This window comes from Seriola aureovittata, chromosome 3 (assembly GCF_021018895.1).
Source record: "Seriola aureovittata isolate HTS-2021-v1 ecotype China chromosome 3, ASM2101889v1, whole genome shotgun sequence".
NCBI classification, from domain to species: domain Eukaryota; kingdom Metazoa; phylum Chordata; class Actinopteri; order Carangiformes; family Carangidae; genus Seriola; species Seriola aureovittata.
Window position 1 is genome coordinate 10,927,778 of NC_079366.1, and position 16,069 is coordinate 10,943,846.

Genomic DNA, 16,069 nt, shown 5'->3' on the forward strand with positions numbered 1-16,069 from the left:
CGGCTTGTTTAGATCACTGATTGCGGCGGGAGCTGGAATCATGATGTGACCGTGTCTCTGTCGCTGCACGTACACAGGAGTTTACCCATATGTGCATGCACACACACACACACACACACACATGCAGAAATAGGCAGTGACTGCTAAAGACTGGCACAAATAGAAACAGAGCAGAGACGTAACGTTGGTGGTTGACTGTTTTTTCTCAATGAGGCGATCCCCTTCCACTGCATGATACAGGGTGGCTCCCAGGAAAGCTTTTTCACTTTGTAAAGTAACTTTGAAAATGTCAGTAAACATAGGGAGAAAAAAATAAAGAATCTTCTATAGAGTATATAGTGTATTAATTGACACCAGTTACTGTATTTCCATGCATTTTAAGTGCACAAAAATGTTGAAAACTTTGTATTGTAAGATGGCACGAATTGCATTAACGTCACAATTGATGCTGTCATTTTGTGAAATATATGAACCGATCTATAACACGACAGTTTTGAGAAATTTTACATGCAAACATAGGTGGTGAGCAGAATCTGAACCTGAATTTCATTATTACCTTGTAAATACAATAATCTATTAATGATCATTTATTATTGAAAAAACTTCACCTAATGTTGTAATAATTCAGTTGCAGGCCCTTCCTTAGTCTTTTAATACAATACTGAGAATTGATTTCAAACAATCGACTTCATTGTCAAGTCGTGGGAGTTATGCTGAGGTTGGAACAAAAAGCAGGGCTCAGAAGAAGATTGCAAGAGATTTGCAAGACAAATACTGTTTTATTAGAGATTTGGTGTAACAAAGATTTGGGGAGCTGAGCTAAAGTTGACGGTGGAGCAGAGCAGGCAGGGGGAACAGGAAGGCAAGCTGAATCTTAGTGTCAGACTGGATAACTAAAGCCGCTGCAGAAGCTGGATGAGTGGATGGGTAACAGGAGGGAATAGAATGCCGCACAGAGAGAAGAGGAGAAAAATAGGAAACACAAGGAATGAGGAAGAGGCATAACTGGTATCATGACAGCACATGGAAAAATGCCAAAGACGTCAAGAGGTTTGCCAAGAATGCTGATAGAAAAAGAAACATTCTGATGGATGATTGTAACATTTGTAACCTTGAAGGAACTCCTTCAAATTTGGCATAATCATTCATTTGGATTTAAGGATGAACTGGTTAGATTTTGGTGGCCAAAGATCAAAGGTCAAAGGTCAAGGTCACAGTCACATACAACTGCAAGGTGGTAATTTTAATTTCCCTCTAAAATTGTGGAATGAGGACTAAACTGAGCATGTATTTAGTGAATCAGGTGATTCATAACTTGTTCTTGATTGGAGAACTGACCAGTGTCACATCCCCGGTCTCTCCTATGACAGAAATGCCACCCCATGGTTTGTATGCCCACTCAGACTAATTTAAGGTTACATCTCTTTATCCAAAATCATATAAAATATGAACGATTTGTGTGAAATTTAGTCATAATTGCTGTGTGAAGTCTTGACTAATGGCTAAAAAGTGTTTTGTGCAGTCACGCTGACCTTGCACTTTGACCACCAAAGTATAATCAGTTCATCCTTGAGTCCCAGTGGACATTTGTGCCATATGTTAAGAAATTCCCATAAAGTATTTTTGAGGTATCACGTTCACAAGAATGGGTCGCATCTATTGAGATGTCATGCGGTGTGCCGTAAAACTGTCGTAACGGCACTCACGTTCACGTTCACGTTCACGTTCACGTTCACGTTCACGTTCACGTTCACGTTCACGTTCACGTTCAAACTGATTCATTCAGTTCAGTGTAAAATATGAACGTGTTCAATGAACGGCGTTTATGCACAACACTGATCCTGAATGTTGCTGAGTGAGTGACTGAGTGAATGTCCCTGAGTGACCGAGTGATAATATTTCCACCACTGGTCAGCGGAGTTCCAAACCGCAGTCTGCAGAAGCTGGTTTCCTGGCTGCTCGGGAACTGCAGGGAAGTGGAGGAGCGCTTCCATTACAGCAAATAATCTACTTTCATTACATGTATCATTATTACTAAAGGAGGCACAGGAATAACAAAACATAAGACATACCGAGCAGAAAGAGCAAGAGAGAGGGAGGGAGAGAGAAGTCATCAGTAATTAGGCTTTGTACTAACCGCTATGACAAATTCTACATATCAAACCAGTTAGACAAGACCTTCCTCTAATAAAAGTGTGTTACGTTCTGGAGTTGGAAATAGTTAAAAGCTAAACTATTGTAGATGTGAGAGACAAAACAAAAAATACAGTCTATCTCAGGGCGGGTGCCCTGGTGGGCTCATGTTTGAGTCCAGCCTTTGGCCTCTCCCTCTCTCCCCAATTTTCCTGTCTTTCTCTCGCTATGACTGAAATAAAAGGCAAAAGCCCAAAAACATAACTTTACATTTTCAAAAAAGAATGAGCAGGCCACGCAGAAGTAGTCTGTCTCTTCTAACTTTCTCTCTGAGTGATCATTTTATAAGTGAATACAGCTGAAATCACAGCTTACTCTTTGTCTTTAATTTATGTGTTTGGTGAGTTTTTCAGATGACGTCGCAGTTACAAAATCTGAATTTGACCAAAGGTGGTCCAGCCATATTCTAGGTTTTGACCTAGTCTTGTTTTACATTGAGTTATATAGAGTTTTACCTCTTTAGTCCTCTTTGGTTACTTAAATTAAATGATTTCAGAAGGCAGCAGGAGGAAACAGATTGCCTGAAAACACAAGGGAGGGGAAAAATAACATATTCTCCAGGGAGAGGCTCAACCAGGGCAGTATGAGGAAACAAGTCAAAGATGTCAATAAGGTTGTTAAGAACACTGATAGAAAAAGAAACACACACACACACACACACACACACACACACACACCCCCCCCCACACACACACACACACACACACACACACACACCTACAAAGTGACTGTAAGTGGCATACTGGATATGGTTTAATGAAAAATAACAAAATGAACTAGCAGACAATGCATTCTCTATAATCAAGTTGTTTTGATGTGAACTGGAGCGAGGATGAGATCTCACTCTAAGCTGGTGCATCTGTCAGCATGTCTACTCCAGGTATGATGCAGGATGATGTTGTTGTAAGCAACAATCACCCCCATTGTTGATAATGAAAAAGGAAGCCTAATAAATGTCAAGAGGACTGCCAGCTGCTGTGCAGTCCAGCCACACCGGTCTCTGAGAATTTGTGCGTTATCTCCAGGTAGAACAATTGTTGAAAACACCAACATACAATAAACAAATAATAACATTCCAACAAATATCAGGGGCCTGCCGCCACAAAATGTACATAGAGGAAACACTGTCTGTTCTGATTGCTTCTAAAGCACATTTCTTCTGAAAGTGACAGTGCATACAGTACGTAATATAAAGTGCATTCAGAACGTATTCTGACCCCTTCACTTTTTTCACATTTTGTTATGTTGCAGCCTTAAGCTTAAATCATTTAAATACCTCATAATGACCAAGTGAAAACAGAATTCTAAAATTTTTTTGCTATTTTATTAAAAAGCAAAACCTGAAATATCATATTGACATATGTATTCAGACTGCTATGACACTTGAAATTTAGCTCAGGTGCCTCCTATTTATCTAGGTCATCTTTGAGATGATTCTACAACTTAATCAGAGTCCAACTGTGGTAAGTGGATATGATTCAGAAAGGCACACACCTGTCTATAAGGTCTCATAGCTGACAATGTATATCAGAGCAAAAACCAAGTCATGAAGAGGAAGGAGCTGCCTGCAGAGCTCAGAGACAAGATTGTGTGGCTCAGATCTGGGGAAGGCTACAATCTGCATTAATCCTTAAATGGAAGAAGTTTAGAACAACCAGGATTATTCCTAGATCTGGCCGCCCAGCCAAACTGAACAATCAGGGGAGAAGGGCCTCGGTAAGAAAGGAGACCAAGAACCTGATGGTCACTCTGGCTGAGCTCCAGAGATCTTGTATGGAGACGGAGAAACTTCCAGAAGGACAACATCACTGCAGCACTCCAGCGATCTGGGCTTTATGGCAGAGTGGCCAGACAGAAGCCTCACCTCAGCGAAAGACACATGAAAGGGGAAAGAAACCGCAGCTTGCATAAAGCACCTAAAGGACTCTCAGACTGTGAGAAAGAAGATTCTCTTGTGAAACCAAGGCGGAACTGTTTGGCCTCATTTTTAAGGGTCACCAATAGTTATTACTACATTATTAATATGAGTAGTAATGGCTCACACCACACCCACATTCAAAAATAACTTAGTACATAGTGTTCACACACAAAACACACCTGTAAAAGTCCTCAAAACCGCCTCTGTAGAAATTCCTGCTACAGTAGGTGTCACATCTTGCCATGATGACACGTAGACTCACAAGGTGAAAACTAGACCAACGTCTGTGTGTGGCTGGTATAATGAAAGTATCATTTACACAGAAATGTGACTGACAAGCTTACATGATATCACAAGACAAATAAGTCCTGCTGGACAAATCCGTTTTGTTTTTTTCTCTGGTCATTTTTCATATTGGAAAGTTTTCCCTCCTTGGTCCTCTTAGGTTACTGAAATGAAACGATCTCAGAAGTTTAAAGGGGAAATTTCTTCAGTGGAACTGCTAACCACTCATAGAAACGTGACAAGTGGCCCCAACCAGACTTTTTTTTGTAATAATTCACAAATTAAAACAATTTGAAATCATTGGTTTAGTCTTTCTTTTTTTCTAGTATAATTATGTTTAATGTGAAACCTTAATATGAAAACTGACCAGAACAGAAGACGGATATATGCCATGCAGTAAAAGTATAAAGTAGCATAAAATGGAGATACAGTACAGTACAAATACCAGAAAATTGTACTTGAATGTAGAACCTCAGTACATGTACATAGTTACCTCCCACCACTGGATGAGACATGACACTATAAATCTGTAGGTAGAATACATGCAACCACTTGCACAAACACACACTTACACACTGAGCTGGTGCTTCTACATGTGGATAGTTTACCCACATCCTGCACTCAGGACAAGTCTATGTTTTGTGCAGAATCACAAGAAGGAAGGGTAGCACCAGTTATTTCAGGCCTGGCTAATTTCATTTACATTGTCACCAAGTGTTCTCAACCACTCAGACTCTTTCTACAGTGAGCATCAACACTGAGCTCTGTTGAATATTTTCTTGTCAGATGTACGTTATATTGCAGTGAACATTCTGATGAGTGATTTTTGTTGGCCTGAAACTGTTTGTCCTACCAGCTGGGTGGTGTTGGGTGTTGCCTAAAACAATAAAAGCCACAGAAAGCAAATCAATTGATATGCCCGGCAGCTGCTCTATTATATGCTCACTCATCTGGTACTCCTTCTTTTGTTTCAGTTTGGTTTTTACTTTTACCCGAATTATGAAGCAGTGGAAATAATTCAGTTGCTTGATTCAGATGAGCGACAAGAACACAGTGCATATCTTTCCCTGCAAGTTAAAATAAAAAACATATACAAGTGATGATGAGTCTGATGTTCTTGCAGAGCAGGTTGGGTTCTCGAAGATGCGGACTGTATTGCGTCTGTTAACAATAACAAACCTCTTTATTTGAATCTGAATGCAATCTGCATGTGAAAGTGAAAAAAACAGAGAAATTCCATTTGTGAACCAAAATATCTGTGAATGACCATCCATACAGATTTCCTGGTCACCTATGTCAAGTACGTATCAAGTCTTTGCCAGTTCATCACCTGTGTGCAATGAAATGAATGCAAAATCTACAAACATAACATCATAAAATATAAAGCATGCATACTTTACATTTCATACATACACACAGTATATACTGTATATACATACTTTATGGGCTAAAACATGAAAAATCTCCAGTATGATGTGATTTAATTCCCTTAGTGGATATTATATCAGTGTGCAAAATGTGCACTTTGTCATACATTAACATGAATTAATTAATTATCCTTATCCTTTTAGGGGCTGGAGCCAATCCCAGCTGACATTGGGTGAGGGCGGGGTACACCCTGGACAGGTCACCAGTCTGTCACAGGGCTGACATATAGAGACAGGATATGTATTTATAAATTTTACGTTATTATATTGAGACATTACAAATCATATAGTTTTCCAAACAATACAGGCTTTTGATATAAAAGTTGCCCTTAGATTTGTTCATAAAAGACAATAATTGTAATTTTTTTTATCTCTGGTGTCCTTATGATACATTGAGGACATGGAAACATTTATTGCATTTCAGTGTAATGCTCTAAAACTCATACTTCTATCTCTGTGAGGACACTCGTTTATATAATGCATAACACATTCCTTAGCCCCATATCCTAACCCTAACCCTAACCATCACAACTAAATGCCTAATCGTAAACCTTGCCCTAATCCCAACCTAAACCTAATTTTATCCTAACCCTAAAACCAAGTCTTAACCCTCAAACAGCCCTTTGAACGTGTGTCGGAAAGTGAGGACCGGCCGAAATGTCCTCACTTTCCCAAAATGTCCTCACACTATTCGGAAAATTTTTTTTTGGTCCTTACAATGTAGCATTTACAAATACATGCACACACACTTTGTATGTAAAAAGTGGCTTGGCCTGCACTGAAAATGCCAAGTCATCTGAGTGTGTGGTTTCTTATTTTTAACAGAGTGTATTTCAGTCAGAGACACTGGCTCAGCTATTACCCCAGAATCACAGCCTTGCACAATCAAGCTCACACAAATCCACTTTAGACACATGAACCATGGCATTACCATAATTCAGCAAAGAAAAAAAAATAATTAAGCAGAACATAATTAGGAATCCTGAATCTGTGTATTCTTGATTCATTTTGCACCAGCACCTTTCAAGGCCACTAGATGGAGACAGTGCAGCAGATATGGACAGGTCATTTTTGACATTTCTATACATGCTACACTTAGGCTCAGCTGATTCTGTCTTTGCACAAATACACATTATCACACTTGACATAACATAATGAGATGACGGACAAAAACGACCTATAGCTTAAAATATACAGTAGGCCTATAGAAAGTACAGCAGCATGTGTGGTTGTAGCCTGTATGGACGTGGCAGTTATTCACACAAGTTATATTTTTGATATTTTTGCATATCCTGTGAATAATATGCAGAAAGCATAAAAAAGTTTAGCCAATTTAAGTGTCCATAAGGGCTACAGCCTACTTTATTTTACATGCCCATATTATTGGTTCGATTTAAAATCTTTATTGTGAAACATAATCCCAACTAGGTCTGGTGAACCAGCGCCAAGGAGGATCACATATACACTCCTTTTATACGAATTAGGACAAACATAAATAAAACACACCAACAACAGCCAGCCGGAATCACGTGTGCGCAGTTTAAGGCAAGGGATTTGCGAAAAACTGCGCCTCCAGTTTAAGTGAGTGGGACCTCACTTCCTGCCACAAAGTGAGCCAGTGTTTCCGCCTCAGCCGGTGTAGTAGATCTCCACAGCATGTGTGCTGCTGCTGGCCCAGGCCTCGGGGAGCGAGTACACACCATCGCACTGCCTGAACATCAGTGAAAGTGCTCGGACACATCGAGCACATTGAACGGAACCATTGAATTCAAACAGTGAATCAGGAGTCAGAAGAAGTGTCCGGGGACACTTGTGTGTCTGCAGGTCGACTGTCGGCTCCTAAGCTGGGACCTCCTCACAGCAGGTATCTGGATTACTTTCTTCATATATCTGCACCGTATAACATGATACCTCGTTTGCGTGTTGCTTTGTGATTGTTGCACACCTGCGCCTGCTTGCTTGTTAGAGGCTGTAATTACTGCTGTTTCAGTGACAATCGTGTGGTTATATAAGTTCATAAGACAGATGCTGCCACCGTGACCACAAATGCACTTTATAAGCATTAACAACGTTTTGTCCAGCAGCTTGTGAAAATGTGCAGCCCTGTGCATAATTTACAAAGTTATCTAAGACATCCACACAACAGCAAATATTGTTTACGTGTATCAGTCATCTGCACCATGTCACAGAAATACTGTTGCTACTGTATTTGAACATGTAAGGTCATTGTACCTCTCATTTTGATTTAATAGCAGCCATATTTCTTATTAGGCCTATATATGTTGGATGTGTAATGTCAGGGTGAAGCAGCGTTCCTTTACAGTTCTCTTTTTATTGAAGGAGGTCAAAGGTGAGGTCATAACCATAAGTCATGTAATGAAAGGAAAAAGAACAGTTTTAGCAGAGTATGTAAGAGCTTCATCTGCTTTACTGTCTTGTGGTGTGGAAGGTAAGGAAGCATACATATATTGCATATTTCAATGAGATGTAAAGTGATAAGGCTGAAAACAAGCCTGCTAAAGGGTCTACATGGAGATCTTCTTTGTGTGAGTATAGCATCTTTCAGATTGTTCAGATTATATCTGTTTTTGTCTGTTGAAACATGAGACAATGCTGGTGGAAACTGTTGTGTGTTGTTGCTTTTAATCAGTTCATCCTCAGTGCCCCTGCGCGTGAATCTGTTCTATTGTGTATCTCCAGTAAGAGATCCTCATGTCTTACACTTAAGGGCTTTAAAAATAAGCATCATGCTGATCTGCTGTTTGAACATGTGTTGACATTTAGTGTAGTTAAGCTTTTTACTGTATTGACTGGAACCTGACATTGTACAGTTAGAAAGCAGGGAGCAGAGTTATTTTTACTTGGGCTAAATGATCCATAAGACAAACTATACATAAGTAATTTGAATTATTTGTATCGCACAGTTATTGACAGTTATTCATAAATCAAGAAGCAGCACCAGGCTTTGGTGTGCCACCGCACGGAAATCACCTCTAGTGATCAGTGTAATCTGAGCCTTGTTACACGTTGCTGTCAACATAAATCAGTACAGCAAGCGATGATTAATATTATTATGACTGTGATTAAAGAGGCGAGATGGTGGGATGGTGGGAATTCATCCTTTCTGCTGGATGACTCGTTCACCTGCAGATAAGCAGGTGAACGCCCCCCCTGCCCCCCCACATTGCATGTTACCTGCGAGCACCTCCTCAGCACCTCTGGCTCTTGGATAGTTCACAGCCAGTAATGACTCTCTTAGGATATACATTTCAACACCAAAGCCTGGCCCAGACAAATATGATAATTGTCTCCAAAAGGCCCCCACTCTGGCATACTTATTTTTCATCTCTCTTTCTGTTTTTTTCCTTCCTTTATTTTGTTCTGCAAAGCTCTCTGAAAAACTGTGAATGTTCACCATATGGACCTGAAATCCAAAACGGTATTCCCCTCATTCTCTGATTTACTCGGAGAGAAGGGGCCCTAATCCACAATCCCTCGGGGACTTTCTATAATGTGAGACATTTAACCCAGAGCTAATGACGGAATAGATAGAAAAATGCAAACATACTCTATATTTACTTTTCTTCCACCTCCGCACATCCTCTTTGATGAGAACTCCATTTTCTTTCTTGTTTTGCTCCGAGTGTTTCATATGGCCTTCATGAATATTGCAGTTGCTTAGGACTCAGGGGAGGCATGACAGAGAGGTTTCTAGTTCTTGTAGCCTGTCTTACTGAGTGAAGAGGAGGATTATTGCCTTCTTCTCAAGCTTACAATGAAAGCTAACTTAAAAGAAAAGTTTTTTTTCCAGTTTTGAAAACTTAGTATCTTTCAGTCAAACAACTGATGTCAACGTGTTTTATTGAAGTATGTGTGAAAACCAATCACACCAGTCTCTGTAATCTGAAGTTAGTATTTTACCCAGTGATTGTTGATAATGCTGTCTTTATACAGCTTCAAAATACACATTACAGGCCCATGAGACTCCCCTGAACAGGCTCTGCGGATTAGTACAACTGTTTTCCATTTGATTTGGGTTTAAAGGGCCAAACTCTAACTTGTTATCTCCATTTTCTGCATCACGTTGCTTCCTTTAAGGCCACTCTCTAAATCAACACTGCCACTAAATGTCATGCAGTTTAGTTGCCCCTACTCACATGGGCTTACAACACCCTCAGCATCTACAAATCTGCTCCACGCAACTGCTTTTGATGAGGAGGCATGACAAAGTCTCCAGACGCTGACCACTAGCTCGCTGAAGAATGTGTTTGAGGCACTGGTGATTAAAATACACTGTTTTGTTTTTTTGTTATGCGTGTTACTTGGACATTTGCATTTTATGTCAGAGCCATACAGCTGTCTCAAAATAATGCACCAGACAATCTGCATGTAGTATTCTCCTTGGCCATATTACATTTGTAACAGGCTTATAGTTTTGACCTTTGGATTGCTCACAGCATAACATTTAGATAGGGCTGAGCAGAAGGAAGTCTTTTGTTCCAGCACATCTGCAGAGGTCTTTCTCTCTGAGAAGTTGTCTCCTGTTTATTTTCCCTCCCCTAATGAACGGTGTTATAATAACCCAAGGCACGATTGAGCTCAGTAAAAGTTAAGATCCATGCCGAGACACAGGAAGTACAGTGTCCTCTACGGTGGGTGAATGGCCTGAGAGTCTCATGAACCTCTTTCACACAGCCTGTTCAAGGTGGGAATGTTGTGCCTTCAATCCACCTCGCCATGCTGTGTAAAAGGAATAAACACGGAATTGGTGGGCATTGTTGTACTGCCTTTATGCCGGCAGCAGGTAGCCACAGAGCTGAATCGACGTCTGTGTAAAAGGGAGACATGGCGGGACACATGCCGACTCTGTTGTGTTAACACGTCACGCCTCTGATCGTGGGCTTAACATAAACAAGCCAAGGAGGCATAATGAAGGGTCTTCTTAGTGGCAATGTAGCGGCATGTGTTTGTGAAAGGGGCTATAGATGAAGTGACACTAATAACTAAGTGGCAGTGACCAGTTGAGTGGGTGCAGTCTGCACTGACTGTTAATGACCCATGTCCATAGTAAGACTTGATTGCCTGGGAATGTTTTAGGGAGCTGAAAAAGGAGGAATATATCAAGGAGGAAAATATTTGAGGTTTTGAGACTTGAGAATTTGAGTTTTTCTTTCATGAAAGAGGAGCTCTGTGAGTTACAGGTGGGTAGAAGATGAGGTAGCTTGCTCACAAGTTGCGGCTCCTTCACTTATTGTCTGGTCTTGATACCAAAAGTTAGGATGTTTCTTTGTTTTTTTTAACAGTAAAATTTTGTTTTACTGCATAACACACCAAAAAGCATGAAAATGCATGTGTGTGTTGGTGAACCTGAAGCCATTTAAAATGCACACGGCCCAGTGAAGTTGAACCTGTCCAGAGGACAGAGATGACTTCATCATTACCTCACCCTGCTCTGCTAGAGGACTTATCAAAAACATGTGGCTCCACTCTCCCTGCATACTGCAAATTGATTGAGTCTTGGATTCCAATGTTTTTCCTTTGTTAGAGGACGTGTGTGTGTTTGCGCGCAACCAGGCTTCATTTTATTATGTTGGATTTTTCTTGTCTCTCTCTGGGTCTTGACTTCATCTGTCATTCATTTGGCTTGTTTCAGCGTGTAGCTCTGGGTTTGGTCAGACAGGGCCTCAGCCTGCTGAGTTGGACAGGATTATACTCCATGCCTGAGCGTTTGAGCTTGTGTGTTCGTGTCTGTTACACCCAATGAAACCAAATGAAAAATATGGGATATAGGGATAACATTTTATTTACCGTGTTATTACACAACTATACAGTACGGTTGGACGTACTTTCCTGCTGAGAGCTTGAATGAAGAATGATACACTCTCAAGTCTACAGTAAATATGACTGTGCCACTGTCAGCGTTAAGATTTTATTACCTTTGAAAAGAGTCAGGCTAGCAGTTTCCAGTTTTTCTGCAAAGCTAAGCTAACTAGCTTCTAGCTGTAGCTTCATATTAACAGACGTGAGTGTGGTATCCTCTCATCCCAACTCATGGCAAATAAAGTGAAAAAGCATATTTCCCAAAATGTCAACGTTTTCATTTAAACTAAACTTGAAATTGGAGGTTTAAAGGCTTGCCTTGAACTTCATAAGATTAACCTGTTAAAAAGCTGTTAACATTAGATGTTTTTTGAAGTGAAGGTAATAAAATCTTGGTTTTGCTTTTTGAGACTTTGTCTGAGAAAAAAAAAACAAAAACCTTCTGACACTACACTTTAGAGGTTTGGGGTGGATCAAAACATTTTGCTGGGAGTTAAGGCATGGTTACACCAGGAAGGAGGAGTAAAATTAAACAGCCTGTCAAAAAAATATTTAGTTTTAGCTGCTTGGTGACGTAGAAACTCTTGAAGGGCTAGCTGGTGAGCTAAATGCTAACATGCTACCCAGCTGGGAACAGGCTAGTGCAAGTCAGTTACAAATGTTGTCTGAGCTTCTGACCTTTGTCCTGTCTCACAACTGCCAAAAAAACCATTCCTCTTTTATGGAACAGTTTATACTCCAACAGACGAGGCTAAATTAAAGTGCGACACAGTACAACAAAGCTAAATCAGCTACAAGACTCACCGCTCCGTCAAAGGTCAACACTGTCAGGATGGCTTGCTTTTGGTCAACACCTAATTAAGATTACTTTTAGATGGCTGCTATTTAACTGTTGCTTGTCTCGTTCTGGATTTTGATCAAGTGCTGTTGAGCCGCACTGCTGAGATGCATCCTTAGAGATTTATTTTTTTTCATGCTCTGATTCCTCTGACTGAAGGAGTCAGACGAAGCTGAACAGTCTCTCATTTCATGCTATTGTGCATCCACAGTCAGGCTGCTGTTTGATGTGATACATGTGTGGGCTGAGTGTTTAGATTCCAGGATTGTTTGGTTGCCAGAGCCAGACGTCCCAGCGGGGTGGGGTTAGAATAACCTTATTATACACTTGTGGGTGGATGTATTACAGAAAGCATCCGGCCTGACGTGGAGCACAGCTGACTTGTCCAGCTTGGAGAAAGTGTGTATGTCCATATGTGCATCCATATGCCACCACTTTGTGCATGTGTGTTGATGTGTACATGTGTGTTTGTTTTGCTCTGGGTTCATAAAATGTTTGTGTTTACACAGGCCTTTCTCTGTTTATGTGTGACGGGGCAGTCCCTGGCAGAGCATCAGCCCCGGCCGGCAGTGGGTCTTCCCATGCAGTGAGAAGGCGTTTGCATAGATATTAGAGTGGGGTAACCATGGCAACGGGGTCAGCCTCTGACCATGGGAGAAGGAGAGATGCCAAGTTTGAGGCCAAATGAGCTTTTGAGGCAGACAGCGTTTCTTTTGATCCCCTCGGTTGTCACCTTATTAAAGTGTCTCTCTGAGGCTCAAACGTTTGAGATCATGAAAGTTCGGAGCTGACATGGGAATGTCGAGACAGACTTTTAATCCTCTGGAGCGCTCATGAATGATGAGAATGAACATGTTGTATCCCATCCGAAATTACACCGTCACCCTTCAGTCACTCGGCTAATGAACTTGTGTAGCTGTGAGCTGAAAGTCATGGAAATGCAAATGATCTGGTCATCAACATCACATAGTCATGATTATAAGAAGCAGGACAATCTATGAATTCTGTCCTTGCGAGGTTGGATCCATGAACACTTCAATCCTTATTCAACCATCAATCTTAATTGTTGATTTTACTGTGGATGACCGATGAAATGCTGCCATTGTGAGCAGAGAATGGCACTGACTTGGTATGCTGCTTTGCCTGGGCTACGTGCCAGTCATGAGAGTGAGTGTGCAGCCACTGTTTGTTGATGAAGGGGGTGGGTGGAGTGTTGCCTTCCCATTACTGTGCCCCAAGGGTCTGTGTTAATATGGAGATTAGATTAGAAATCTTCCAGGTCACCTAATATTCTCAATTAACAGACTGTCATTTCGCATATTTACTGGCAGAGGAAAAATACAGTCCTGTACAGTGAGCCATCGGAGTTTGTATTCATTAGCCCATGTGAATCCATTCTCCACAGTGTGTTCATGTGAGGTTCATTTATAGCCGAGGCTGTGTGTGTGTGTGTGTGTGTGTGTGTGTGTGTGTGTGTGTGTGTGTGTGTGTGTGTGTGTGTGTGTGTGTGTGTGTGTGTGTGTGTGTGTGTGTGCGTGTGTGCGTGTGTGAATGTGTGCATGTGTGTGTGTCTGGCCACGTGAGTAGCATCTATGGATGCATTCAAATTGGGTGTTGATCCCTTTGCTGTTTGGGGATCTGGAAAGGATGCACTGTCACTATTTCTGAGTGTGATGGAATGCTCAACTTGCATGTGTGTGTTTGTGTGTCTCTCCTCTCCTCTCCTCTCCTCTCCTCTCTATTGAGCCATGTTGCTCTGCTGTTTTATTACCCTGCTATAAAAGTCCTACAGAGCAACTTAACTCTCCTATACATGCACACACATAAAAACACACACACACACTCATACAGTTCATCCCTGAATCCTGCAGTGACATTCAGCTCAGATGTTGTGCTTTGTTCACCTAGTGCGCCCTTTGTTTCGTCATCATTGTATAGAAAGATGTATCGCCCTGTACCTGACCTTTTGTTAAATCATCATGCTGGTTTGTGTTGTGCATTTTCTAAAGGGACACCAACTGCAGTTTAAAGTCTTAAGGACCATGGACACAACATGCTGATGTTAGTGCTGGGCAGGTGAAAAGCATTCTGGGTGATAAAAATGAAATGTGGAAGAACTTGTTGCACCAATTACTTTCTCAGTTGGTTCACCACCAGCGGGGCAATTTTGGCCTGTCTCAACACGGCATTAGTTTACATCACTTTTAACCACTGAATTTGAATGTGGCCGCTTTTATTGGTTGCTATTTGAATGAGGTATGTGAGGTGCGAGAATGTGCAGCAGAGAAGGGCTGAATAATATGACCCACGCTCTACATCAGATGTAACCTCAGTAACAGCAATCGTCACAATAATTATTGGCTTATACATCAGTGCATTTCCTTTCCATTGTGTGCTCTCTATCGTATTTCGTTACAATATGACCAGTCACAGACATGTAGCTGTTGGCTGATTACTTGGTCAGAGTTCTTGAGAGATATCATTGATTGTTGCAACAGTTATTGGACTGTGATTAACTGCAATATGAGATCATTTATATCCAGTCAGTATCAGTAGTAATGAATGATTAATTTAGTATGGTTTATTGTCCAGCTCTATTGACAGAGTGTTGTGGATGCACTGGAGAGGCAAAATAGCCAAACATCGAGTACATTTGTATTGGGCTGAAACTAATGAACAACTATTTTTAATATTGATGATTCATCTGCAGATGATTTTCTTGTTAGGTCCATAAAACACAAAAAATAGTGAACAATCCCTACCACAGGAGGAGTCATTAAATGTCTTGTTTTATTTATATGTTCAATCTATTGTATAAGCAGTCCATGGTAATCAAAATAGTTGCAGATTCATCTACTTTTGATTGAATCGCTGCAGCTCTAATTTTCAGAGCTGGGAATACAATGATATGTGTATGTTTGTGTGTGTGCATATATGAACTGTTGTTGGCCTCCTGTGTCCAGGAAACACGCTTTACTGCCTCTCTGACCAAACATCTAGATTTACCACATCATCTGCCACTGTTCTAGCAGGCACACCCATGCCTCTGTTCCTGTTTGTGGATACACACATACCACAAACGCATACACACACACACACACACACACACACACACACACAACACACACACACACACACACACACACACTCACACACACACTCTCACACACACACACACACACCGTGGTATTGTCACATCACACACTCAGTGACAAATCACAGTTGACAGCACTGAGCTTAGTTGGCTGCAGAGTCCTGGTGTTGGTGTGGGTATGTACTGTGCTCTGCTCCTCTGTTGTGCTGTGTCTAACTGGGTCAGCTTGTGTACTAAACAACGATTCTCATCCTCGGAGCTATAACGCTGTGTCAGCACTGCAGAGTGTGGCCCTGTGTTGTTGTGTTTTGGCAGTTATTTGTTGTCCTTAGTCACGGTTTTCAATTGGTTTAGTGAACTTCATTTGGATGTGCGGTGTGATAGGGCGTGGCAAGGCGTGGCATATCCCAGAGCGACGTCTTACAAAACAGTGTTTACATCAGACGGTCATGTGTCAATTGTGTGTGTGTTTGTTTTTAGCATGTTGACAGAAC

General features: G+C 41.1%; 1 protein-coding gene across 1 annotated transcript in view; it reads left to right on the forward strand.

Moving 5' to 3' along the window:
• Positions 1 to 7,580: 7,580 nt before the first annotated feature.
• Positions 7,581 to 16,069, forward strand: part of add3a (adducin 3 (gamma) a) — a 108,521-nt gene continuing 100,032 nt past the window's right edge. Inside the window, exon 1 of the mRNA XM_056370077.1 lies at positions 7,581 to 7,687. The gene's annotated coding sequence lies outside the window, so the exon portion shown is untranslated. The remainder of the gene's footprint in view (positions 7,688 to 16,069) is intronic.